The sequence below is a fragment of the Amblyomma maculatum genome, chromosome 5 (assembly GCF_055883805.1).
Source record: "Amblyomma maculatum isolate TAMU_Amacu chromosome 5, ASM5588380v1, whole genome shotgun sequence".
NCBI classification, from domain to species: domain Eukaryota; kingdom Metazoa; phylum Arthropoda; class Arachnida; order Ixodida; family Ixodidae; genus Amblyomma; species Amblyomma maculatum.
Genome location: NC_139348.1, coordinates 124,684,828 through 124,699,827, shown reverse-complemented (window position 1 = coordinate 124,699,827; position 15,000 = coordinate 124,684,828). Strand labels below are relative to the sequence as shown.

At 45.1% G+C, this 15,000-nt stretch overlaps 1 long non-coding RNA gene across 1 annotated transcript in view; it reads right to left on the bottom strand.

Moving 5' to 3' along the window:
* Nucleotides 1-5,898: 5,898 nt before the first annotated feature.
* LOC146189439 (uncharacterized) overlaps nucleotides 5,899-15,000 on the bottom strand; it is a 33,954-nt gene continuing 24,852 nt past the window's right edge. The window contains exons 2-3 of the long non-coding RNA XR_014707300.1: nucleotides 8,929-9,131; nucleotides 5,899-6,448 (exon numbers count right to left, since the gene is read on the bottom strand). This is a non-coding gene — a long non-coding RNA (uncharacterized LOC146189439). The remainder of the gene's footprint in view (nucleotides 6,449-8,928; nucleotides 9,132-15,000) is intronic.

Genomic DNA, 15,000 nt, shown 5'->3' with positions numbered 1-15,000 from the left:
GTATGTGCACAACATTTCCCATCGCTTAAAAAAGATCGGTCGTAGAGCAGGCGTTAATGTTGTGCTTACTGCTCCTGAAAAATTGAAAAGCCTCTGCCGACGTGTAAACGCTGATGGATCGCAAAGGCAGAGGGGGTGCGTAACAAACCACCAGAGTCGATTTGTGGAGTGCGCGGAAGGCGTTGTTTATTCCATACCCTTGAAGTGTGGGAAGGAATACGTAGGACAGACTGGAAGGTGCACAAATGACAGGCTGAAAGAACACAAAAACAACGTCGAACAAAAAAGCAGGCATTTGGGGATCCATGTAAGAGACTGCGCGTCAAAAACTTGCTGCGTGCAATTCACACAGTGTAAAGTTCTAGCAAAACATAATGAGGCGCTGGTTCGTGAGATAATTGAAGCCGCTGAGATAGCTAGACTGCAGGAACGATGTGTAAGCAAACCGTCCCTGCTGCTAACACAAAAAGAAATCGAGCTGCTGAATGTGCAATCGTCTCCATGAGTGTTTAGAGAGTGCACCACGCTGTGTGCAAGAAAAGTTTATGCGGCACGTGTATTTATTTATCTAATATTATGTTTTGTTTGTTTTTTAACTTTGCTAATATGTGCAAGTCATTTGTACGCGTCTGTGGCATTAGGGTATAAGAAGTTGAGGGTGTTCCAAAATAAACATTGTTGAAAGTCAGCGCTCGTTGTGTCGTCCTCTAATCTTGTGCTCCCGTCCTGTGTTCCGCGCTGTTATCCTCAAGTTGTTTTCATGTTTGTGGATGAAAACTTGCGATACAAGAGCCACGTTGGCCTACAACTCAATGAAATGTTAAGCAGAGTTGATCTATTCGCACTATCATGAAATAGAAACCTAGCCCCCGTCTTATTCAAGTAATTTCCTTTAACGATTCGTAACACCGATCAAAGCAGGTGTACGACGGGCAATGGCTTTCAGCTGAGCTAAAACGTTTATACTAGCCCACTGATAACACGTATCTCTGGTCTTCATCGCTTTACCGCAGCGGACCATTGACCGTGGAGCCTGACTTTCCAGAGGAGGTGCTGCACTCACTCACTCGGAAGGGCCATGTGGTGCGAAATGAACGCGCTGACGGATGGAGAGATTTTCCGGGCATCGCCAACGTGCTGGCAAAATCTGAAAAATTGTGGATTCGGGAGGATATTGGTGGCCGGTCTAACTCGGGTGCTATCTGGGCCGGCACTGATCCTCGCTACAGCGGTGTGGCTCTCGGATACTAAGCTCGCAGAGTGTTTTCTTATCAACCTTCTCAGATCTGCAGACAATCCACGCACAGCTAGTGAATTTGTACGAATATAGAAGACTTTTTCTGTTGCAAAGACAAAACATTCCCTGTGTTTCTTATGCAGCAAATTTCATCCTATCTGTGTGAAAAACCGCATTTTGAGTGATTTAGCCAGGTACTGTAGCGCAGCGAGACGAGGACAAGGAAGGGGACGAATGAATGTGCTCGTCTCCTCCTTGGCTGCGTCTTTCCGCGCTACTGTACCTGTCATATGGGTTACCAGCTAGACCAATCAAAGACCACCGTACCTGTCGTGGTGGTGCAGTCGTTGAGGCGATCGCCTGCTGTTCCCCAGGATGCGGAACGAATCTCGGCCACGGCACCCGCTTTTGGGAGCAGGCGAAAAGCAAGGCGCCCGTTCGGAGACCGTGTTGCTGGGGGAATAATACCTAAAAACCGTTCTATTGAGTCGTTATGTTACGAAAATGTATTCACAAACCTTACAGGTATTACTTGTTAGCAATATTGGGCGGTAATGTGGACCAATCCTGTGGGGCCCCCACTTTTACACAGATATGAGAAGAGCAAATTTTTAGTCGTCTGGAAAAGCACTTTGCTGTGGGGACTATGTGAAATAACGAACAAGCATTTTGTTATCCGACCCGAGCACGAAGAAAGTAAAGCAGCTGATATGCCGTCCAGCCCCGTGGCTTCTGATGCATTCAATTGTTCTAACAACCGTCTGTATTTCGCACAAATAAAAACAATGTTGTTCCATGTGTTTTTCTACGATTGTCTGCGCACCATAGTCATGGCTGCTTAGGGGGCCCCCAAACACCGAGTGAAAGTACTCTTAAATTGATTTGCCTTTACAAGCTCATCGTGGATAAACCCTACCATCATATTCGGCCGGTAGGATTAATACTAGAACCTCGGCTTTAATTTCGATAAGTCGCCTAAGTTGCTTTGGGCGTGTCTGTATCTTTGAAAACTAAATAATTTTTCTTTCTCTGTTTTCAAGACACGTTACAACTTTTTGCTTATTTGCTTCATAGTTTGATTGAACTAGAACGTTGACAATTTCTTATATGCAATATGAGCAGTCGCTTTTCGTCTGGCCATTCTGCGCACCTCCTGATTAAAACACAACGTTAGATCTGCCACGTCATGGCGTCATTATCCATGATGGCACATAATGACCGCGCAACTCGTGAAGTTAATTTTCTAATAAGTTCTGCAATTTTTGCACATTCTCTGTTTCCGCTAAACTTTTGAACAGATTGTAATATGCATCTAAAGAAAGTGCTATATCATTAGTACGGGCTTTCTGATAGCTTTGAATGCCCCACCGTGCAAAACTAGTACATCTTGACACAGAAGATTTATCTCCCAGAGAAAAACCATCATGGTTACTAATGCCTGGGGTAGTACAGGTGTACAGGTGATTAGCAAATCTGGAATATCGGTACCGCACATAAGAGCAACTATTTCAGAGCATGAGAGCTGCAAATTTCCATGTTTGCGTTTGTTACCGCACTCTGTGTGCTCGAAGTCGAGCCTCTTGATTCACCCATCTGACTTCAAGAAGGTTAAATTCGCATTCTATTAGCATGCAGTCTTTTAGTACATCCTCAGTTGCATTACTGAGCTCATGCAAAACATTTGCTGGACCGCTCGGCAGGCGGTAAACTGTACCTAAAAAAATGTCTTGCCGTTTTGAAGTCTAATGAAAGGTCTGACGGCCTCCCTTTGGCTAACCTCTATTTTAAGTACCCTATGCTTAATTGCCTCGTCGATTAGTATCAAGAAACCTTCCCAACCACAGGTTTGGTCCTTCCAGTAGCAAGAATGACTTTTGGAGAAAATTTGTTTCGCTAACAGTTTCATGAAGCCAGTATATAAATCAGAGCACCACAAAGGGCCGCATCACAATAAAGAGAGCGGCGAATCATCGAATTTACTCCTAACGCTACTACAGTTTACAATCAAGACCGAAAGGAGGGACCGATTCGTCGACGTCTGTCAATTAGCGGTAACTATCTGGTCAAGCGATGCATCAAATATATATTTGACACCATTCCGGTAAAAGGGAATCGTGTTTCGGGCGGTTTTTGTGATCTTTCTTATTCTCTTTACTATAGTCTAACAGCCACTTTATTTTCATTGAATCAAGACTTTGACTGGGTTAGTTGGTTCGTGACTAAAAGGCGAATGAACAACGCGAAAGGAATGAGGGCGAAGAAACACGAAAACATAGCACGGGCGCCCGTCCTGTGTTAGCGTTTTCGACATTTTTTATTGTGCTCATACACGAGAAAACTACTTCGCATGTTGTCGGAGCCAAGAAAAGTGATGAACTGCTGCCTCCTTTCAAGAATGCAGTGTAATCGTGACTACTGCCAATTTGACTCTGAGAAGCTTGTTGAATAAAAGAGTTGTTAAAAGCATCAGCTAAGCTAGTGTCACAAATACGCTTTCCTTTATGCTAAAAGTTATCAGGAGTATGAATGTAAGATTATCACTTGATGTAAGATTATTTCTCCACTTTTTGATTTGGTAAAACAAGTTTTCATCTTTTGTTTTTACAAACTGTGCGTACAAGCTACTTTTATGTGTTATCATTTGGAGCAAATCAGACGTTACCCAAGGTTTCCTAGCCCTAGATGGCGCGTCCACTTTCTTTAGCGGAAAGTGCGCGTCATATATAGAATAATGTGATGAAATTATAGTAAGCAGTACCGCTACTATCCGCCTCAAGAAGATCATTTCAAATCTGTTGTCTGATAGCATGACAAAAGAAATCAAGGTTTTTATTAGTTATAGACTGTGTATAAATTATTCACCTTTTCGTTTTGTTAACATGCACTGGCTTGTTGACTGGCATGAAGATTCCAAGGTTATCACTAATATATCTGTGTAAACAACGTCTCCGGTTAATAAATTAGGGCCAATATTTGTAATGAACACATCTAATAAAGATGTACTTTCTAAAGTCACTCGTGTGGGCTTTGTTATTAACCGTGTACGCCGGGGAATTTCCAAAAATACGGTTGGAGTTTAGCAACTTTCTTGTGAGGAGGCAATTGGTAACGAACGCCCCGAAAAATCCACTTTAGAAGGGTACAGCTTGCGGACCTTCACCTTTGTACTTTGAATTTTAAGCAGATTGTGCTGCACCTCATGTTTCTACGCAGAAACATGAAGGGTCCGCCAACGAAGCGGTGACGGGTGCAATGACGCCCTACAACAAGTGGCGGAAGCATACCATTCCCATCCCCGTAGGGCCACGAGCCGCCACCCTTCTCTACCCTTGAGAAACAGAACGCAGAGCAAGGTGTCCTCCAGTAAGCTAATTTTCGGCATCTTCAGTTAAAAAAATGTTTAGTTTCTCTTTCACACTGTCTGCGAGTTTGACGCGTGCATCGAGGCATCAGGTACCCGTATACGTCACCGCATGGGCTCGCCGATTATGACCGCGGGTGTTGTTGTTGTGGCTGTAGGAAGAAAGAAAAGAAAATGCACGGGCCTGCTACTGGCTCTGTAGCTGAGCCACCTCCGCTGCCTCGTGCAGACAGAAGAGAAAATGGAGAAAAAAGAAAAGGAAGAGGGAGAGAAAGACGCGCGCCGCAACAACAGCCGTCGTCCACCACCGAAGCGGTGGCGGGTGCAATGACGGCCTACAACAGATAAAAATTCGGTGACAGGCTAGCTCCCGCACCAAGCGGCGGTGACCTACCTGCCCCAGCCCCATCAGGGGAACTATGACGGCGGGTTAAAAGGCACAAGGCTCTATAATTGTGGACATGGTGACTCTACAGCGAAGGCTATGCGGCAACGTAAGGGTAACCAGATTTTGTCTCCATCACAGGGAGAATGGACTACCTTATTAAACTCCCAACTTCATCTCACCACACCCCTCCTCCAAGCAATACAAGCTACAGCATTGTGATGATTGTATTGGATTGTAAAACCTTTACTTCGTCGCTCAGAGCAGGTTTAAGGAGAAACGTACTAGATGGCCGCTAGATGGTGGCGGCGACCTTCTTGGTCGAAGGTCTGTCTCCTTCCCTTCCCCTACCTAGCTCGAGCCGCAGAGGATGAACGGGAAGACGGGCAGAGTACGCCACGGTAAAGAAGCTAGAGCAGCGCGAAATTCCCACTCGTACTGGCCTCCGTCGGGAAGTGGAAGACATGTGCGGCGGTGTTAAAGCGCGCGCTAGGAGACGTGGATGTTAGTGTGGGAATAAAGGATGGCAAATTCTTAACTAATCCTTACATCTGTTCTTTCCCTATCACATCTCTGGAGACTTCTAAGCATCCCACCGTAATTTTTCTCTTATAGTCTAGCGAAGAGGGCGCCAACTTTGAGGCCAAGACCCTATTTTTCCCTAAGACAGTTGAATAGGCAAGATTGTTTATTTAAGCACTCCGACTCGCATTCACAGTGTACTTGTCCATCACAAAGGGAAAGTTACACCGCACTTATTTTCACAACACGGAAAAATAAGAACTATAGATTTAAAGTTTTGGGATTAGCATTTTGCCAGCAAAGTGATTCGAAGGTATTTGGACACACTCCGCATCTTACCTGAGGCGTCGGACTAATATTACCTCTGCCGAACAGCAACGAGGCTTTGCCATTCGCAGATGTGGACATTTTATTACAACAGCGCCTTGCGCTCCGAGGAATAGTACAGAGGCGAATTTTGGCACGATTTTCAATTTATCATAACTACGCGCTAGTCAAAACAGAGCCGCTAATAGGACAACGAAACGCCATATGGCTTGTCCCTGTCACTTGAGCTCTTCCGCTTGCCCTTTCGCGGGACGAGATTACCGCATGAACATCACTGGAAGCGACCGCCGGCCTTGTAAGAGTGCAGCGGATGTAGCGGCAAATCTCCCACCGCACGCAATTGAAGATCCGCTTCCTACATGGATGCCTTGCTATGGTAGCCCCCAAACCAAGGCGAGCCATGTTGGTCCAGGTGCAGTGTGCGTTTGGGACATCAAACATCTCACTGTCAAACTCCAGGCGGCGTCGTTGAGATAGACCATACTTGCACAAATCGTGGGTTTTGAGCCTGGTCGGAGGTTGAAAGTAGACTTGGAAATCCAATCGTTCATAGATGTCTTCTCCCGCTCCGGTGGAAGCGCAGGATCAATCAACGGTGCTGGGATCTGTGATGCTGCTGTAAGAAAAACATTGTGGGGTTTGTGTATGGCTTGAATCTTTTGATAGAGCGAAAGATTTGGGTGTTGCAGCTTTTGATAGAGGGACAGCTGCGAGTGTTGCAGCAATAGCCTAACACCCGCTTTTCAATTCATGTTTTCTTCATAATGTTTAATGAAGTTAGGTTTTGGGGAAATGAAAGAGCATTACACTGTTGGGTGGACACCAGAGCATTGTGGACACCAACAACTAGGCAGGTTAAGATCATGTTTTCATGTTCTTTTCTTGTATATTTCACGTTGCTTTATAAAGACGGAAAGGCGCATAGATGTATTTGACCTTCAAGGTTGTTCAAGGTGACATCGCATAGCCCTGCACTACCTGTTCATTTAAATTAGGTTTTGGGGAAAGGAAGGCGCAGTGTACATTTAAAGAACCCCACAAAATTTTGGACACCCACACTTATTTCGGTCAAGGTTATTTGAAAGACAAATTTAGTGCCAGACGAAGACCTGCTATTCCTAGCGTAGAGACGGTTTCGCTTATATTTTAAATTGGTTCATGATAAAGAAAGTATCTGCTAAGGTCACTTGAAGATGAAAACCGCGCATACCCGACTGCTCGAACTACATGACGGAGTGAGGTTTTCGCTTCAGGAAGTGGGGTGGCCCGCACGCCATAGGTAGTACACAATCACTCGTGAATACTCACTCTGGCCTGCCGTCCATGCGTACTGAGACAATAGATTTGTTTTGACATCACTCATCTAGAGCTGCAGCTCTTCATTACATAGCACTGCAACTACTCAACATTTTCATTTTTTTTTTACTAAAGAAAGCTTTATTTTTACAAGTGCACCTATTAGAATATTACACACATAATTTCATCGTTCTGAAGTTCAAGACCCCTGAACATATGAATATGGCATGCATATAAATAAATACAACTGTTACGGAAGGGATGCTATTTTATGGGATATGGAGCGATTGACCAGAAAGTTGAGTCAGCACCATGTCATTATTTAGGAATAACTGTCCATGAGCATGTATTACAGCGTCTTGTATGGCGCGTCTGCTCAACCGTCATTGCTCACGAATTTCGGTCTGTAACCTTCCGATGTGATGCAGGCTATATGACGAAGTGGTGCAGGGCTCCAGAATTTGCACTGCCCTTGCATCGCACACTATGCGGCGTCTGTAGAGTAGGTTCAGCAGTCGACGGAGCCATGTGCACCGAGTGATTGCCACTGATCATTACACATTACGTCAAACAAACTGGTAAAAATGAAGAATGAGGGTATATAAAATTTAAAAAAAATGAGTCAACTGCACGCCGTCAACGCCACCGCGTCATCGGTGGTAGCGGAATTCTGGCAAGAGACGCCCATGAACACCGCTCGGTTACAGAATGCGGTAACCGCAAAATACCATCAATTCATAGACGTTCGTTTGAGAACTCTCCATTACCATCAAATTTTCACTGTTTATACAAGCTTATCGATCTGCGTCCATGATATATTGAGATAAAAGGAAACGACGTGCCTTGAAGAAATCCAAGAGGACGAATTTAGGCTGCGGACGTGAGCTACAACCGCACCACTACATCGCATTTCGATGTCGTGTGATGGTGGGGATGATGTTTCTGCTCGAACCCTTACCAGAAAATAGCTTTTCTTTTCCTTCTCTGTTCATGTGATACATGCTTATTGTTGTTTCCCTTATCAGGCCGAACATATCTGCAAATAAACTTCAAACCAATGCATTCATCACAGTGTAAAATCATTCAATTCTGATCAACGAACGCTACTAAAGTGGTAAAGGTTGCTACAACTTTCCCATCGTGCGCTGTGAATGCCTTCCGTTTAAGCCCGATGGAACAATTGTGAATTTGAAAACAAAATCAGCACTCCTAATGGACCAGGAACGAATATATAAAGACATTCATTTCCCACTTAAAGATGGACCTATCCGTTAACTCCTCTTAAACCGATTAACGCCCACGCGCATCTTTAGGCAAGGTTTTGGAAGGCCAGTTGCGACGCGTGAAGAAAAATTATTTGTGAGGTTTAACGTCCCAAAGCGACTCAGGCTATGAGAGACGCCGTAGTGGAGGAGTACGGAAATTTCGACCACCTGGGGTTCTTTAACGTGCACCGACATCGCACAGCACAGGAAGAAAATGCGTTAGTGAGTTGCAACGCACAAAGGAAGCTTCGAACACCTGCGACAATGTCTCAAGTAAACTCTCACACTAAGCTGCAATGCTCAAATGCAACGCGTGAAATTGCTCAAGTTTCAGCTATAGTCTGCGGTGGCACAACATATAACGCATGGCTAGGTTAGGCTTCACAAAAGCTTCACAGGCGCTGTGGCAACGAGCTTAGCATAATTTTTTTCTCTACTCTGAGTCATTTGAGTGATTGCGAACTACAACACAGGCTAGACGGACAACGGTGTCTGTCACGACCAGAAGATTTTGCTGTCGGAAATCCAGATTTACCTTCAAAATTGGAAAGTCGAATTCGACGACGTCGGGGGCCTCTGTTTGACTGGGCTTTGATTTCCACTGATGAAGGTTGCCTGATAATCCAGATCGAAGCGGCAGCCATGGAGTTCAAGTCTGTGGTGTTGCTACACCTGGAATTTGTCGCTGCTCTCCCGGCGATGCAGGCAGAACGGCCAATGTAGCAGCGATCCGCGATGCTGTTGAAGGGAAATTAAGAAACGCCCAGCACATGAACGACACGAGAGGGCGACGCCGAAAGTGAGTCGCACGTGATGGCATGGCGCTATTCACGGGCTCTAACGAAAAAATCCATAAAATCCAAAACAAACATTAAAGTGGCACTCAAGTTTCACATTAAGAGTAGCGGATAGCTCCTTTATTCCAGCCTTTCCTGATATTTTTTTTTAGGTTTAGTTCTTCTTCTCACTTTTAGCGAGTTTGGGATGACAGCGCAATTGACCCTTGGACAGACATTGCACCTGGACCAATCTAGAAGAAACACTCGGCAGCGATCACAAAATCCTTAGCTTATCCCTAATGACAACCCGTATGAAAAGGAACATTGGCTCTACTAAAATAACAGACTGGGATAAGTTCAGACAAATTAGACCGCCACACGACGGCATCACAACAATTGAAGATTGGGTTCAAAGCCTAAAGGATGCTCATGCAAAAACGACCCAGACCATCAACACAACGACAAAAACCCCAGAAGTAGACAGACATCTCCTACATTTATGGGAAGCCCGAAAAAGTCTATTAAAACGGTGGAAAATGCAAAAATTAAATAGAAAACTTAAAATGAATATAGCACAGGTTACGGCTGAAGCACAAGAGTATGCTATAAAGCTCACCAAGCAAAACTGGGCAGATTTCTGCAATTCGCTGAAAGGTACCCTAAGCACGGCTAAAGCATGGTAAATATTAAGAAGCATGATAGACACCTCAAAAACCAAAACGGCCACAAGAAGAACCCTCCGCACCATAGCCCATAAATACCAGGGCACAGATGCAGAGTTGATCACCGCCATGCACAAGAAATACATAGGAGACCCTACTCCGGCTTGCCAAACTTCATATGCGGGTCAACCCTTGACTCCCCCATAACAATGGCGGAGGTCTACTCAGCCGCCCGTACATTTACTAGAAACACTGCCCCTGGAGGAGACAGTCACCTACGCCATGATTAGGAACTTAAGCACCGAACATCTGCAAGACCTAACGAAGTACATCAACGAAGAACTGTGGGAGAAGGGACAGGTCCCATCAGCTTGGAGACACGCGGATATCATCACCATACCAAAGGCTGGAAAGCCACCTGCTGTGGAGAGTCTCCGTCCTATATCTCCCTCACTTCTTGCCTGGGAAACCTCTATGAAAAAGTAGTCCACCTCAGGTTCCAAAATTACATCGACGAAAACAACATCTTTCCTTCCTGCAAGCTGGGCTTCCGCAAGGGACTCTGCACGCAAGATGCTTTCCTCCGGATTAGGGAAGAAGTCATCAACACCATACCCCGAAAAGGCGAAAATTTCATTCTGGCACTAGATCTCAAAGGAGCATTCGACAACATTGGCCACCAAACCATATTGCACGAATTAAACAATATCAACTGCGGGGAGAAAATCTTCAAATACGTGAAGGCTTTCCTCTCAGATCGCACAACCACCATAGGAATTGGAGAGATCCGATCACCAAAAGTACCCATGCCGAACAAAGGTACACCGCAGGGTTCTATAATCTCTCCAATGCTATTTAACATAGCAATGATAAATTTAGGAAAAAAACTGTTGACCCGCAATGATATTGGCTTCACTTTATACGCGGACGACATCACCATCTGGGCTACTCAGGAATCCTTGGCGCAAAAAGAAGAAGCTCGGCAAGCCGCTATAGACCTAGTCGAGGAATTTGCCGGGGAGAGCGGTCTTCAATGCTCCCCAGAAAAATCCGAACTTATCAGGCTACACAGAAGAAATTACAAGTCCCCAGGAGAAATTCAGCTCTCTCTAGGAGACCAGACAATTCAAGAGAAGGACAAGATCAGAGTTTTGGGGCTGTGGTTGCAAAGCAATTTGAGAGTGGATTATACAATCAAAATACTCAAAACCACAGTCAACCAAATTTCCCCACACTATATCACATCTCTTGGGAATGCCAGAACAAACCTGACCCAACGTTACTAGTGCCATGCCCGACACACGAGCAGTGGGAGGCGGCCCTGACCAGCGACAACCTGGACCAGCAAGCCTGGATTATCCAGCTAGTCCGCAAGTCAGCTGCTGCCAGCGGAGCCCTGGACTAGGGGCACCGACCACCCAGCTCCTGCGAATTCTTACTGATTATTATGCTCATTAAAAGTTTTCTCTCTCTCTCTTTCTCGACACACTATTGTATATTCTCGTTCGATGATGAGAGTCCGTCAGAAAAGAGACGGTCGAATGTCGGGTGGGAGTGCCCCGTGGGGGTTGTGGCTTTGCTTCTAGCTTAGAATTGAGGGACTGGGGAAGTATTCGTCACTGTTAAACGTCTTAATATATAGTTCACGGGAAGAGAAGGCGCTGTATGTGTCACACTTATTTCTGGGGGCGCCTGAACCTGCGCCTGAACCGTGCCGTAAGCGAAGGCTGAGAGGTGGGAGCGAAAATGAAGAGAGAGGACGAGGAGCCATAGCGGAGGGCTACGGGGTAATTTCAACCGCGTGGTGATCTTTCACGTGCACTCACATCGCACAGTGTTTTTAGTGCTACAGCACTACTTACTACTCACATTTTCGTCAAAACCCGATATCTGAAGCCGATTTCACCTTTGCCCTTTCCGATGGACTTCAGATGTCGGCGAAAACAAGTGTGACATATACTTCGCATTTCATTTCGTGTAAACTAATTATAGAATACCAGTTACCTCTGATAACGGAAGGTTGGTATTCATCGAATAGGCATGTGCCATGTACCACGTGCAGCAGCACCGCTCAGGCTTTCGTACAAAGTGGGATTTGTGTCCAACGTCATCGCTAAAGCAGCAAGCCATCCGCCTGGCGGCTGAGGCCGTGAAGCAACAATGCATATTCACCAGACCTTAGTTCGCGAGGCTCCTGAGTAAGGCTACATCAGGCCTGCGTGCCGGGGAGTCCGAAACGGAGCTTCTTCTCGGTGGAAATAAAGGTTTTCAACAACAACAACAACAACATTACATTACATTACATTACGAAGTTACTATCAAAGCAAATGCAGTGTGTGGTCTGGAAGCATAGCCGCCTGATTAACACAGCAAAAATAGCGTTTGATAATTGAGACACAGCAAATGCAATCGTTTCAAAACGTACTGCTGCTGCACAGTATTCCGTGATTAATTGAGTTAAACGGTCTGTATCATTTAGCTTTGGTTTTTGGTAAAAATAAAGGCGCAGTGTTTCCCATATCTCGGTTTACACCTACGCTTGCTACTAGCTGCATGGTGGTACATAGTCATGGCATCAAATTCTCACACCAAATATCTTTCAACTTCGCTAGTAGACGAATTCTAAGAGCGAAAAAATGGCATGGCAGAACCCAAAATTAACGTTGAACAACAGGCCGCTTCACGATGTTGATAAAATACTATTTCCTATTATACTGTTCGGAGCATACTAGCTGCATACAGTTAGTGATACATAGTCATGGCATCAAATTCCATAACCAACTATCTTTCAACTTCGCTAGTAGAAGAATTCTAAGGGGAAAAGAAGTGGCTTGGCAGCACCCAAAATTAACGTTGAACAAAAGGCCCCATCACGATATTGACAGAATAATATTTCCAACTATACTGTTCAGAGCATACTATTTCAGTAGGCTCGAAACATCTGGATTTGGGCTTTCAAAACATTTTCTCATTTTAGGCGCTGCAAACTATGCTTGCAGCGCCTACCAATTTGCCGATACTGGAAATGGTGAGCTTGGTACATCTAGTAAAGTAGTTGTTTTGGACTGAAATACCAGGTATATTGAAAATGGATATTTCATGCTCTGGTGACTCGCTCAGCATTTTGATAGTGGTGTTCCACTAAATGGCGCCGCAGTAATACCAGAAAATCTTCTTCATCCACTGCTAACAACTCTTTTAGTACAACAGTGCCTATTGACCCTAGCAGTAGCTCAAAGGGCTAATTTCGGCGTAACATCGAAAGGATTTTAATCAGACGAGCTTGTCTCTAACGTCGCTAGCGCGGCATCAAAGACCCCTCACAGAGATGCTGTAGGAGGTACGGATTCTTCTTCGCCTCGATTCCCGCGCGTGAGTTAATATAATAATAATAATAATTGGTTCACAGGAAGGGAAAGGCGCAGTATCTGTCACACTTGTCTCTGTGGACACCTGAACCGCGCCGTAAGGGAAGGGAGGAAGGTGGTAGTGAAAGTGGAAAGAGAGAAGGAGGCGCCGTAGTGGAGGGCTACGGAGTAATTTCGACCACCTGGGGATCTTTAACGTGCGCTGACATCGCACAGCACACGGACGCCACTTCGTTTCGTCTCCATCGAACGCAGAAGTCGAGTGTGAAAGCGGAAAGAGAGAAAAGGGTTCCGCAGTGGAAATGTCCGGAGTGATGTCTACCACTGGAGGATTTTTAACATTCACTAACATCGCATAATACACGGACGCCTCTTAAAGAAAAAAAAACAACGTTCTAGTTTTACATAAAATGTGTCTACCTGGACTTGGGGAGAGTACACATAACAGTTCTTCCGTAAAAAAGATTATTATTATTATTATTATTATTATTATTATTATTATTATTATTATTATTATTATTATTATTATTATTATTATTATTATTATTATTATTATTATTATTATTATTATTATTATTATTAATGGCACCCTTATAAATTATTTCTTCCAAGTGCGCATGTGAAGTGGTGCGATAACTTTATTCTTCCACCAGATGAGGAGGCCCCCTAGTGTCCGCCCCCGGCACACAGGCCTAAGGAACATCATTCATGAATGACGTCATGAAAATCATGTGCTGATCATTTCCTCCCCTCTTTCGCGTCATCCTCGCGACGACATTCTTCCGCTATAACTGTCGCGCTGACCTCTGCCGCGTTGGCCGTTCTATGTTAGCGCAGCAACATGCACCGGCGCATCTCAGTCCTCTTCTGCAATGTCAGCCGTCATTCGCCAGCGATGACTGACGCCGGCCACCAGGCTATGACAGCTCGAACACTGACCTGCCCCCAGAGGAGGTAAGCTGCTGGTAACCGATTCCTCCTTGTCTCAAGTCGGTTGGTGCCAAGCTTGTGTTCAGCTTCTGCGGTAAGGTTATATGGCAGTCGTTCCTGTTCCTCTGAGAGTATCTTGTTTGCGCATTTCTGAAGCGATTTTATTGCGTCAAGGCATAGATAGCATTTAATGAAGAAAACGTTCTACATAAGAAGCGACGGTCGCGTTTCTCTGATCAGCCTAGAAAGCAGTTGGTTTGGATTGTGGGGTTTAACGTTCCAAAGTGACTCAGGCTATGAGAGACGCCGTAGTGGAGGACTCCGGAAATTTCGACCACCTGGGGTTCTTTAACGTGTGCACTGACATCGCACAGCACACGGACACCTTTCTTTTCGTCTCCATCGAAAAGCGGCCGCCGAGGCCGGGATTCGATCCCGCGTCCTTGGGAACAGTAGTCGAGCGCCATAACCACTGCGCCACCCCGGCGGGGCGAGCTGGGCGAGCCAAGAAAGCAGTGTTCTTTGTCCATGAAGACAAGTATGAACGCAGCCGACTCAGCAGACCCCTACTATATCTCCTCTTTTTTTTTTTCACTCTCACCTTCCTTCCTTCCCTTACGGCACGGCAACGGTGTCCAATGAAACAAGTGTGACAAATACAGCGCTTTCCCTTCCTGTGAACAAATTATTATTATTAAAGCTGAACTCAATCCACTGATATCCATGCTCAGTTTAGAGATAAAATATAACGTATTATCCATTAACTGACCTGAAGAGGCAGCAATGTCATTTCATATGTATTCTGGTACGACCTTAATCGCTACCATAAGAAGCATTGGAAAGACAAGAGCTGCTCAGATTTAGTTCC